The sequence below is a fragment of the Artibeus jamaicensis genome, unplaced genomic scaffold (genome assembly GCF_021234435.1).
Source record: "Artibeus jamaicensis isolate MK-2021 breed Jamaican fruit bat unplaced genomic scaffold, CSHL_Jam_final contig_497, whole genome shotgun sequence".
Classification (NCBI taxonomy): Eukaryota; Metazoa; Chordata; class Mammalia; order Chiroptera; family Phyllostomidae; genus Artibeus; species Artibeus jamaicensis.
In genome coordinates this window covers 9,062,117-9,074,929 of record NW_026521863.1, presented here as the reverse complement: position 1 = coordinate 9,074,929, position 12,813 = coordinate 9,062,117, and the positions used below count along the sequence as shown (strand labels likewise).

The window sequence follows — 12,813 nt, the reverse complement described above, 5'->3', positions numbered from 1 at the left end:
AAACAACATGGTGTCCTGTGGGATGGCAGTTCAGGCCACAGGCTCAGAGACACATGAAGATCTAGGTTTCGTCCCGTGTCTGCCTCTGCCTCGCAGACAGCTTCCAATGGGACACTTGACCTCCCTGAGCTTCAACTCCATGGAGATAACAACAGTGCTGTTTCCCAGGACTGTTCTGAGAAGTGATTGCTTTGAGAGTTGTTCACGTAAAACTAAAAAGCACTGCTGGTAATGCCTGGAAGGAACATAGCAAGTATTCAGTAACATCACCGGTTTTTATTCAGTGTTCCACACATGAAATAGTCAGAAAATGCTATGGACCATATGAACTATGCTGCAATTTCTAGATTAATTCATATTCCACACTGGGTTATTTGGGTTTTATCACTGGGCATAAGGTTGGTTCCGTTTAATTAATTCTTTCATTTCTAATCTGAACTAATTTTCACTGAAGATCTGGTCGACTATTTTTTTTTTTAATTTGGACTTTTTTGAAAGTGTTCATCTAGCAGGGGTGTCAAACTCATTTTCACCGGGGGCCACATCAGCCTCTCAGTTGCCTTCAAAGAGCCAAATGTAATTTTAGGACCGTGTAATTGTAACTACTCCTTAATAGTTAAGAGAGATCTCAGTGCTTCTGCCAGGTAGAAACAAGGTGGAGGCCTGGAGCGGCCCTTGGGCCCTGTGTTTGCCACCTGTGATACACTCTAGTAATATGGGGTGAGTTCAAACTGGCAAATTTTTCGGTTTTGACTCCTTCTATTTTAACATCTATGTCTCTTTGGGAAACCTGTCTTTTGCTTACACCTGTTCATCTTTTTGCCTCTTTGTCTGCCAAGTATCTTTCAGTTGATCATATCTGAGACAAAGGCAGCAGATTCATTTTAATACCTATAAACCAAAATAGCTGATTTCAACTAAGTCATACAGGAGGGACTCTGTCGTGGTGACAGGCTGCACTGTGAGATAGGCACCCAAGTCCCTCACAGCAGGTATTTCTCCACTCCAGGAAAACAGTTTTTCTGCTCTCTCCCCACGTATACCAAGCTGATAAGTCAACATTCTCTAAAAAAAAGAACTACTCTTACACTGGCAAGTCTTAAATTTAATTTAGAAGTCTTAACTATTGAATTGACTATTGAACTTCCTAGAAAGTCATCCTACACAGGTTTAGAGGGAGTCATAAATCATCCAGAGACTGTAATCCGTGTTCATGGGACTTCAGGAACTAGTTAGACCAGGCAGCCCTGAATGAGATCCCTGTTTGCTTCTCCTTACTTTGGGGCTATTACAGGACTTTGCACCAGTCTGCATTTCAGAGGGGATCCCCCACAATGAGTAAATAACATGAGTCATAAGTGTCCTCTCTTAGATTGCAAAGACCACAAACTTTAGCACACTATAAAGAAAAAGCAACTTTTGCCATAGTTTTGGTGAAACATTAAAAGGTGATTATATTTTTTGTTCAATTGTTTTAAATCAACATTGATTTTGTTATCAGATGACTAAGGTAGTCCAGATATACTCCATTAATTTCAAACATTGGGGAAAAAATAGGAAAGTAGAAACACTGATGTAACTACCGGTTATAGATCCACTTTGATCATATAGTCACCTTTTAACATGTTACCTCAATCTTGCTTTTCTACAGTATTTTTACATAGTTGAAAATGCTGTGTTTCTGCTTCTTTCACTTAGCATTAATCCTGGTCACATTCCCATGAACATCATTTTATTGATGGTGTTCCTTTATATACATATACCACCATGGGCTTAACCACACTGATAACTAGGCTTTTACTTATTTATAATAAATAACTCTTTTTAAAAAATCATGCTCATTGTAGGAAGTTCATAAAATATGAAAAAGTACAAAGCGGGCAAGATAAATTGGTGGTTACATTTTTAAGTATGGCTGTGCATTTGGACATTGAAAAGACTATATTGATACCTGCCACTTAGTGAAGATCCATGCGGTGGCAGGCGCTGTGCAACCACATCTCCAGTGTTTCTACTCTCCACTCAGTGACACAAAAAGGTAAGTTCATTACAACCATCACTTTACAGGGTCAGAGGGCAGAGCACTAGTAAGTGGTAGATGCAGATTTTGAATGACTGTGTCTAGCCCTAAAGCGGTGTTTTCTCTTGACTTTATACACTGTCCTCCCCATCATCACCTCTACTTCACCACTACTTCTCCCACGATCACCACCCCTTCTGTCACCACCACCTTCACCACCACCACCACCATCACCTCAATCACCAGTTCCGACTCTGCACCACCATCTCCATCATCACCACTTCTACCACAACCTCCGTCTCCGCCTTCACCCCCACGTTCCTATCACCTCTTCTCATCTCTTCCCATTCCCAGTTTCCTGTTCTCCTCCTCTCCTGCTTCACTCTGGCCTTTTCCAACCTGCAATAGCTTATGGGCCTGGGCACCTGAGTTGAAGCAAAGGCTACCCCACCACATTCATTTCAGGAACAGTCCCAACCATTCATTCATTCACTGATTCATTCAGCAAATATCAACAGAGAGCATCCTCTGCAGCAGGCACTGGGATAAGCACGAAGAGGACCGTAATTCCCCCACTTGCGGGATTTTTTGCAACAACAAAAAACTTATTTTTTAGGATTTGCTCTCACACACCCCTTGCCATATTAATCTGCTTGCAAGCTGTCCACCTGTGCTCGGGTGGCTGGCTCGTACGGCCTAACCTCCACACTGGATGGAAAGCAGAAGTGAACTGCTCAAGAAGGACACGCGAGTCAAAAGGAAAGTCTCAAGCAATAGTCATGAAGTAATTTCTTATCACTCATTGCCACAGCAAGCTACCACAGGAAAGAGCTTCCTGTTTCCATATTCAGATGATGCGTATTTGATGAATGCAAATGATTGTTCATACGTGAACCCTCTCCAGAAAAGACACTGATATGTAAAGAAAGAAAACAAAGGAAATTTTAAAATACATGAAAGAATGAGTGTGCCAACAAACGCACAAACTGAAGTCCTTTTCCTGCTCACATGCGTGATGTGAGCAGGAGGAGACCAGTGTTTTTTTCTGCTTGCTTTCTTTGTAAAGTAATAGCTGCAAAGGAGTCAGACTCTGTGTGATGGTACAATGCCCAGGACAGCATTAGGAATGAATGCACAGGTGCTGAGAGCCTAAGGCAGTCCAGGACGCATGCCTTCGTGGGTTATGACTCTGACTCCTACACTTCAATTTTTTTTCACATATACATCAGCAAAAAACCCAAATGTTCCAGGTGCCCTTGGGGGAACAAAAAAACCTGTGAAGCAACATCACCCAAGTTCTCATATTCATACAGAGATATTTTGTCAAGCCTGTGACTTTTGTTAAAGTAAAATCCCCTCCAGCTGCCTACACACAAAGTGGGGATTCTCCACAAAAAACACACTTTCTCAAAAGGGGGCAGCCACAGAGTGTTTCCTCAAACGAACTCCTCAGGGACCCAAACAAATGCAGAATTGTTCTTTTCTAAATCACACCCATGATCTGCAGTCTGAGCAGTCCTTAACACAACATCCATTGAAAAAACAGAGCAAAGCAGAGTGAGCACAAAACTCCTCCAAATCTCGAGATGCGAAGAGTGCCTTTAGCCCTGGACTTCACAGCAGAAGGTTCATAAAGAGCTGCAAAAATGCCATATCCCAAGAGCCCCCATTTCAGAACTCACTGTTCTAGAGAGAGTGAAGCTATCAACTGCCTTATCATCTCAAAATGCCAAGCACTGACTTACAGATCCACCAAGGAGGAACTTTACTTACATGCAATAAGAAGACAGTAAATCCAAGCGCTGGCTCTTTCTCCCTGAGTTTCAGCAAACTCATAATACTCTGAGGCAAAGGGTGAGGGCTCCACTCTGGGCAGCCACCTGTCTGGAGGCTCAGTGAGCACAGGACTACCATTAGAAGCTGACCAGAGAGTAAAGAAAGCTCTTTCAAAAGAAGGGGAAGTGTCAGCTCTACTTCCCCAATTTTATTGTTCTTCCTCGTTACTATTACTGAACCTGTCCTTGATTCCCAACCCAGGACACCATCCATGCCGAGCAGACACGTCCCACCTGTCTGGCTACACTGATCACTGAACATGACCCAGTGCGTTAGTTTCCAGGGCGTGTGTATAGAGCCCTACAGGGTTTCGCTTTCCTGTTTTTCAGGTAAGGATATTTATTCCCAGGCACGGAGGGTGAGATCATCTGAAGAGCCGTTCTTGGGATATTTCATTGAGATGCCATGTTTTTTATCATCAACATCTTTTTAGACTCTCTTCATTCAAATGCCCCTTCTTTCTCTCCTCCTCCTATTTCCTAATACTCTACTAAATAGAGAGTACAGATAAATTGTCAAGAAGTATTTTAGGATAAAAATAAGTCTTGACCTTCCTGCCATGCCTTCATGGCACACATAATAGATTCTCTGACTTCAAAAGTGTTCTTTCCCAACACAAATGCAGACGAAAAACCAGCAGACTGAGGGTTAGAGATATTTGAACTCATCACCAATGATTTCTTTCCCTTCCACTTCTCCAGCACCACCAGCCTCTTGTTTCTCCATACCTTCTTGGGAGAAGAATACAATCTGACTATACTCCTACTCCCCTTTCAAAGAAAAGGCAACAACATGCCATCAGAACCAGGCTCAGGCCCAAAGCCATTTTCCAAAGTGTGGTCGGTACATTGTGAGCCTGTGTGTTAGCTATTAGCTATCTACAGCTGTGTGACAGATTACACCTGACACTTAAAGGCTTAAACCAACAAACACCTGTTACCTCATAGACTCTGTGTCAGGAATCCAGACCCAGCTGAGCTGGCTTCTCTGGCTCAAGGTCTCACACAAAGTCTCAGTCCAAGGGTCACCCAGGTCTGCAGTGATCACAGGGCTCAGCTGGAAAAGGAAATTCTTCCAAGCGCCCTCACACAGTAGTCGGAAGGATTCAGTTTCTTATGGGCCATGGGGCTGCGGTCCATAGTTCAACACTAGCTGTTGACCAGAAGCCACCTCTGTTTCTCACCCCGGGTCTCTCCTTAAGGCAGCTCACAGTATGACAGCTGGCTTCATCAGGATGCAAAAGCAGTGGTGAAAGAGGAGATTCAGGGGTCCGGCTCCTGGTTAAAATCTTGTGTGATCTTTTGGGCCTGCCCGTAGGTCATCACAAAGGCTTTCCCTGGCAGGCCTCATGCCAAACTCAGGGACAACCAGCATCCCACAGCCTCTGAGAGGAGTTGCAGTCAAGGTCAGGGTCCCCTGGCCAGTCATGCTCTCTTGTATATTTACATTCCCAGCCCAGAAGCCTTCATTCCTAGGTGTCTTCATCTGAGCCCTTGGGCCAAGGTCCTCTTCAGGCATCTCTGCTCAGGCCCCCTTACGAAGGGCAGAGGGGAAATGTCAAAGCCACTTTCCCTGAGACTCTGTCGGTGCTTTTCTATGTCCTGGCCCCGCTCCCACACATGCACGTACCTCAGGGTCCGTAAGACTGCCAGAGCCTTTGGTGGGGGACGTCCTCGACGGTGCGACAACCCCGCATGGCTGCTGATCTACCTGACCCCCCAACACCTGCACCGTTCCACGGGGACATGGAACAGGGGGAGCGGGCACTTCCTCCGGCTGTGGACTCTTGCTTATGCTCTCACGGTAAGTGGTCAGAGGCTTAACTCTTTCTTTACTGGTTTGGCCCCTGAATCAGCTGCTCCAATGCCTGACATCTCATGGACCGCTTGTCAGAGAGAGACGGTGAGCGAGACAGAATTCCCTGTCTTCTGTAACCCGTTCTCAGAAGTGGTGTCACATCACCTTGGCCACATTCTCTTTCTCAGAAGCGAGTCATGTGGTCCAGTCTACACTCCAGAGGAAGGGCTTATGGGAAGTTGTCTTACAGATTTAAACCCAGTATAGAAAATCTTATTCAAACCCAAGTTGTCCCTGTCCAGGCAAAGAGCAACAAAAGGGAAGACTCGTCTAAAGATAAAATCAGAAATTTAGTCGAAGCACTGAAAGAAAGTCTGGGAGTTTTATCCAGGCATCATACCAGCCTGCAGCCTGCACTGGTCATTACCCAGATCGCCCTGCTCAGCCCTGATAACCTCATGACCCTTCCTCATTCCATTTCCAAGAAACAGACAAATGAACATGTAAGCAACAGCTTAAAGAGCACCATAAAACTAGCCTAGGACCTGGAAGGTGTCTGAAGCCATTTCAATAAAAAGAACAACTCTTCACCTAAACAAAAGCATGAGAAAGTCTCAAAACAAGTCCAGAGTTGGACTTTCCTCCCCTTAGGCTCAGAACTCCCTGACTCTGGCTTTTCTACGCTTGATGCTCCATGAATCTGCTCCTTCCTGAGAATGACCAGGCAGGGCTTCCTGGCCTGCAGCCCCACCAGTCCACGCTGTACCCAAGCAGATCACTTCTTTGTAAGCGGGAGCCACTTAGACCAGGGCAAAACGAACATCTGTTTCCTCGTCTCCAACAACCAGGGGGGTGAGGAGAAAGCGTCGCTCTGGGTAGAGAAGGAAATAATCCCGCTGAGTTTAGATCTTCCTAGTTTGGAGATGAGCCGATAACAATGGACAGAAACCAGCATCACTTGATTGGCAGTTTAACTGGCAATAAATTTAAGGGCCACATTTTCAACAGCAGAGTAAAAATCCTCTGTGGGGCATGTTTTGTGTTTCTGCCTTTGCAGAAGTTTTTGAATGTACAGATTACACACAGCCTACATCCCAGTACAGCCCCGTACCTCGCAATCCAAATGTCAGTAACAAACTGGGCTAAAAATAACTAACACTGTGGGGAGAGCAGAGAAAGGGAGAACATATAACAAGTTACTACTAGGTGAAAGCTTTCCTTTGGAGAATAGCTAATAAGAGTTTAAAAGCTTCGGTCTCTGGTCTCAGACTTCCTCTCATTTTCTTTGTATTCCTTTTAGGGGAAAGTAAGAATTATTGCAATAAATTACATCTGTGGAGGAGTGAAAGGATTAGAAGAAGGCGCTGTACATTTTGACCAGGAATAAAGTGGAAGTTCCCTCAGTGTCTTGCTTGCCTAAGTTTATGTTTCTGGGAGGTGCTGCCTCATCTTGTCCCTACACTGAGTTATCCTCTGCCTTCGGAGCATCCAAAAGCACTAGATGGTGTCAAAGATATTCAGTGACATTCACAGCAGGGGCTTGTTCCTCATCAGGCCTTCAGATGCCATCGCCAGAGGAATCCTCAAAGGGCATGTCATTCACAACGATTAAGGGGCCAGGAATGGGGCCCCTTCAACTCTCCGAGCCCAGGTGCCTCATTTATAAAAATGGAATAATCCTCCAGGTGTCTGCACTTTCGGTTCAAGACGGGCCGGTCACAGAACCATTTTTTGCCCTTTTCCCTCCCTCCCAAGACTCCATTAAAATGATAGGAAAAGTGTAACTACTACATAAACTCATAGTAGCAGAAGTAAAGCTGGAGGGAGAAAATTAGAGTTTGGGAGGTCTCAGCAGGTTGGAGGAAGGTGGGATGACAGAGGAGGAGGAGGAAGGGCAGCAGGCTCTCCCTTCTCCTTCTGGAGAGCGGGGCAGCAGGCCCTGGGATTCGGGGAGGGACACTGGGGCCGCGACCCTGGCCCAGCCTTTTCACAGCCCCTGTGCACGGTCCTCAGCAGCCCACCCCGACCTCCAGCTACATTATGAAGGAATCTAATTCCTCCATGTTGTTGCGATTCCTGCTCTAAAGCAATTGAAACTGTCCAGAAGGTCCCACTGGAGAGCGCTGGAGAATCTGGGGAGTGGCAGGGGAAGGAAGGAGAGGTTTCAGGGGACGAGTTGGGAGATACCATATCTGCAAGAAACCAAGTGTACGCATGGAGTTTACAAGGTCACCCAAGTAACTGAGAAAACACTGAACTGAAAGATTGCACTACTGTGGGAGGAGCGCGGAGATGAGGGAGTTCTCCAAAGCCACACCCTCAGCTCTCCTTCATGAGGTCAATAGACACTGTCTCAAATGGACAAAGAAAGAAGAGGGTGAACACGGCGCACGGAAATCACAGGGATTAAAAACAGAAGAGCGGCTCTGGCCGGGCCGCTCAGTTGGTTGAAGTGCTGCCCAACTATGCCAAGGTTGCATGTTCGATCCCTGGTCAGGGCACACACAACAATCGACCAACAAATGCATCAATAAGTGGAACAAGTTGTTGTTTCTCTCTCTCTCCCCCTTCATCTCTCTTGTAAAAAAATGTTAACAAACAAAAAACAGAAGAGCTAAGTGGCAAGCTGTGGCAGGTTGGCGTGGAGAGGGTGGCCGCCAGAGATCTGCCTTCCCTTGGCTCCCCGCGCCTGGATCCCCCAGCTTCTGGGCTGCCCAGCCTTCAGGGTGTAGCCCAGGAACCACTTCCTCAGACAAGCATCCCTCAGACCCAGCTGTCCTCTCCCCGGCTCGCACAGTATTCTGTGCATATCTCTATACAAGCATCACCATATTGTACTATAATGACGTTCGTGAGCACATGCTTCCATGCCTCTCAAGTCCCTGGCCTTAGAAGGGCCCATACTTGGTTTCAGGCTCTGGTTAACTCTGAAATTCTTAGCAAACTATGAGGGAGAGTCACATGTTTTCACTTTGAACTGGGCCCTCCAGTTTATGCAGCTTCCCTGTTTGTAAGTTCTAACGGGACTGTCAGCTCTTTGAAAGCAGGGAGAAGTCAGTTGTGAAAACTGTACCCTGTTGAACTAGTACAGTGAATGACCATTTGACTAACTGATAGTTATATGTACTTTACTGTGAGGGCTATAATTTTATGCTCTAAGATCCAGGAACATAATTCATCATTCAGAAAGGCTATGATTTGGGGCGTGCCAGAAGTCACTCCCACAGCATCCGTAAAACATCTCTCACTCCTCTTCTGATAGCTGAAATGCCATTATTACAGTTTCTTTCCCCTTTTTTCTTAAGGTGTTTCATTCTCTCGTGTCATCCTTTCTTCCGGGAGAGATAAACTTTAAGCTTCACTAACTTAACTCAGATGAATTTGTCAGACCCTTTCAGTTCAGAGAGAACCAACCCTTTCCCAAAAGCTGGAGATGGGTTTGACAGTCACACTGTATCACGTGACACACAGCTGTACCACTGACTTAGGTCCGTGCTGGTAAAACAAGGATACAAATAGCTCACATGGCTTCCTGAGCCTCAGCCATGGCAAATCAGTGAAATAAAAATTGTAATTTACACATGAAAATACATCACTTGGGCCAGATTCACAGAGGGGACAGCATAGGCTCCGGTCCTTGAAGCACAGGTGGAGTACTGACAGGAAAGATGGACAAGGGATCACAGACTATACAATGAGAGGTTCACAAGATCAGCAAGTTGATGATCCGCTCAGAGGTCCTCACAAACCTGGAACTGCCCCCTCAGGGACGTTTTGGAAATTTCTTGACTCTGACCTCCCTCCTTCTTATAAGGACCCTTGTGATTGCATTGGGCCCACAGCGATAATCCCTATTAAACTCCCCATTTCAAAACCCTTAACTTGATCACCTCTGCCAAGTCTGTTTGCCATGTAAAATAACACATTCACAGGTTCAAGAGATTAGACCATGGACAGCTTTAGAGGGCCATTATTCAGCCTGCCAATAGTCTACGGGTATAGACTTTTTCCCCCTCACTGAATTCTAATAGTTTGTAATACACACCTGCTTGTACATTCCCTCAGTAGCTGGACCTCATCCAGAATGGGAGCTATGAAAATGTCCTCCAGATCCCTAGTTCAGTTAGTGACACCAGCCAAGAGGGCCAGAGCAGGGGAAACATTAGATCTTCCAAATCCCTCTCTACCCTCATGGGTAAATCACTGCATTGTATCACTTTGAACTTACTTCTAATATTTCTCGAACCTATGCCCTTCTTCCAGCCCTGCCAGCTCTCCCCACCTTTAGAACTCACCCTGGGCAGAGCTGTGACACCTTTCCTCCAGTCTCCTCACATCCCAGTGGCCCTCCTCACGCCACCCTCCAGGATTCCGAGTGGGCTCTCCAGCACACGTGTCTGCCACTAACCTGGCAGTTGCTCAATGAGCTTCGAGAACATTTGCTGAACTATTTGTTTAACAGAACTGGCAGTGACAGCTCTTGATTTCAGGTGCAAAAATTGTTCAGAAAACAGATCCTAACATCTGGGATCTGCTACGTCAGTCTTTGTTTGTAAGGCATTATTCTAATCAGATGTCACCTGCTTCTCCACGGGTTAGTTTTGTAAGAAAGCCCATTTCTCTGGTCAATTGGCTCACGTGTAATCCACGTGAGTCATATTTACGTGATTAGATTTCCAAGATTCAGAAGGTAGATCACAGGAGTTTGCCACTGACTTCTCAGCCTGGACTAAACTGATCACTGCCACCAAGTGGCGATGTTGTCATCAGACCAAGAGAGCAGACCATGGACGCCACAGCCTCTTCATTCATCCGGTCTGTTACAGCCTCCGAGGCAGAGGAAAGGCCACAGAATGTGTCTCATACCTTCACTGGCCCAGGGAGGAGTAAGGTTGAGAACAGCAATGTGCAGGATTATTATATTGAAGCAGGAAAAAAATATAAATCTATTGTTGTGAGCTTCACTGTAGGAATTATTTATTCCTTCTATTTCCCATACTCAACTTTGCAAAACACAATAGTCCCTTGTTTACTTGGACATTGAAGGGAATATGATGCCCTGGCTGGTATGGCTCAGCGGACTGAGCGCCAGTTTGTTTCCCAAAGGCACATGCCAGAGTTGCCCTCCAGTCCCCAGTAGGGGGCGATAAAGAGGCAATCGCACTTTGATGTTTTTCTTCCTCTCTCCCTCTCTTCCCCTCTCTAAAAAAACAAACAAAAAACAAACACACAAAAAACCCATAAAACCTTTTTAAAAAAATAAAAAACAAATAGACTATGACAATTTGGAAAGTTATTTTCAAGACAACTCAAGTTTATGTCTTTAAGGATTAAAACTTATTTTTATAATATTACCATATGTAATGGGCATGTATAGATGCAGTAGAAGTTAGAACAAAACGATGTATCTGTCTGTCTTGGTGCCAAGGGCTGGCTCATGCTGGGGCCCAGTGCCAATTCACCAGCATCCAGGGTCAGGCCCAGCCTTGCAGGCACCGGAACTCCATTCTGCCCCCGTCTGGGGGTTGTTTGGCCATGGGGATGCTGACTTATCCTAACCACGTCACACACAAAACTCTGAGACATGAGGTATTCATTTGAGATAAGAGATATAATTCCATATTATATTGCCATTAGGCTGACGACTCTTTTCTGGGGCTGTATCAAGGGTTAGGGTTGGGGACCGAGGAAAGAGGAGGAGAGATAAATGCCCCCTAACACAGAGGAGAGAGCAGAGTGGGTTCTAATGGCACTTCTGCCCCTGTGCTGGTCTGTGTCATTTAATGCCACACCCCTTTCTGAGGCCAATTACATGAGCCTCTGTTCCTAGAGAACTAAAGATAAAAATATGATTAAAATATGATTAAGCACCAGGGTTCTTAAGGGTGGTATTTTAACTATTTTGTGCTTGTTTATAAGGTTAAAGCATTTGATAATTTTCTGTTATTTATTGTTTAAATTTTACTATAAAATAGTAAGAGAATGTAAGCCGTATAACTTTTGTTTTGTAAAATCAGTTTACATGTCCTTATTGCCAAGTATGTGATTATTGTCATTGTTCAATGAAGACTTTACAAAGGTCTGTTCTCTGTATTGTAAATAATTTAGATCTATTAATTCAACGTTCAAATTATGTGACTGCTCTTACAAGGAACTAAATCCTTATTTACTTTGTCTACTTCATTTCTCAAAGACTGAGGGAGGTATGTTAACATTGATGACATTTGGGTGTTTGTGAATTTCTCTTTGTATTTTCGGTAGAGATTGTTATATATGTTTTAGGGTCGTACACTTGGCCTCATAAAGGTTTTTGATTATTGCATCTTTCTTGTAGATTGTATCTTTTATCTAAAATGACACTCTATCTTATCTAATGCTTTTGCCTTAAATTTATCTTTACCTGAAATTAGTATTGGCCCTCCCTGTTTTCTCTTGTCTGCATGACTAATCTTTGCCCATCATTTTTTTATTTTTTATTACATTTTATTGATTATGCTATTACAGTTTTCCTGATTTTTCCCTTTTGCCTCCCTCCACCCAGAATCCCCCACTCCCTCAAGCAATCCCCCCACCATTGTTCATGTCCATGGGTCGTGTGTATAAGTTCTTTGGCTGCTCCCTTTCCTATACTGTAAGTTACATTCCCAGGGCTATTCTGTAACTAGCTATATGTACTTGTTAATTCCCTCACATGTTCACCTGTTCCCCCACACTCCCCTGCTATTTGGTAATCATCAAAACACTCTCCATACCTGGGCAGTAGCTCAGCTGGTTGGAGCACCATCCCATACAGCGAAAGATGGTGGGTTCAATGCCTGATCAGGCAGCATATGGGAGGCAACCCATCAGTGTTTCTCTCTCTCTCTCTTTTTCTCTCTTTCCCCTGCCCCCACATCCCCTCTCTCTAAAATCAATATAGCATATCCTCGGATGAGGAGTAAAAAAAAAAGTTGAAAAAACACTCTCTGTATCCATGATTCTGTCTCTGTTCTTCTAGTTTGCTTAGTTTGTTTTTAAATTCAATTGTTAATAGATATGTATTTTGCCATTTTATTGTTCATACTTTTGATCTTCTTTTTCTTAAATTAGACACTTTCTTAAATTAGACCCTTTAACATTTCATATCATAATGGTTTGGTGATGATGAACCCCTTTAGTTT

General features: G+C 44.5%; 1 protein-coding gene across 3 annotated transcripts in view; it reads right to left on the bottom strand.

Moving 5' to 3' along the window:
• IPCEF1 (interaction protein for cytohesin exchange factors 1) overlaps positions 1–10,062 on the bottom strand; it is a 154,849-nt gene extending 144,787 nt beyond the window's left edge. For 2 of the 3 annotated variants that reach the window (XM_037157623.2, XM_053668684.1), the window contains exon 1: positions 3,794–3,920. The gene's annotated coding sequence lies outside the window, so the exon portion shown is untranslated. Of the gene's footprint in view, positions 1–3,793; positions 3,921–9,948 lie in introns of those variants that run through there. The other variant, XM_053668683.1, reaches the window with a different exon arrangement.
• Positions 10,063–12,813: the final 2,751 nt, after the last annotated feature.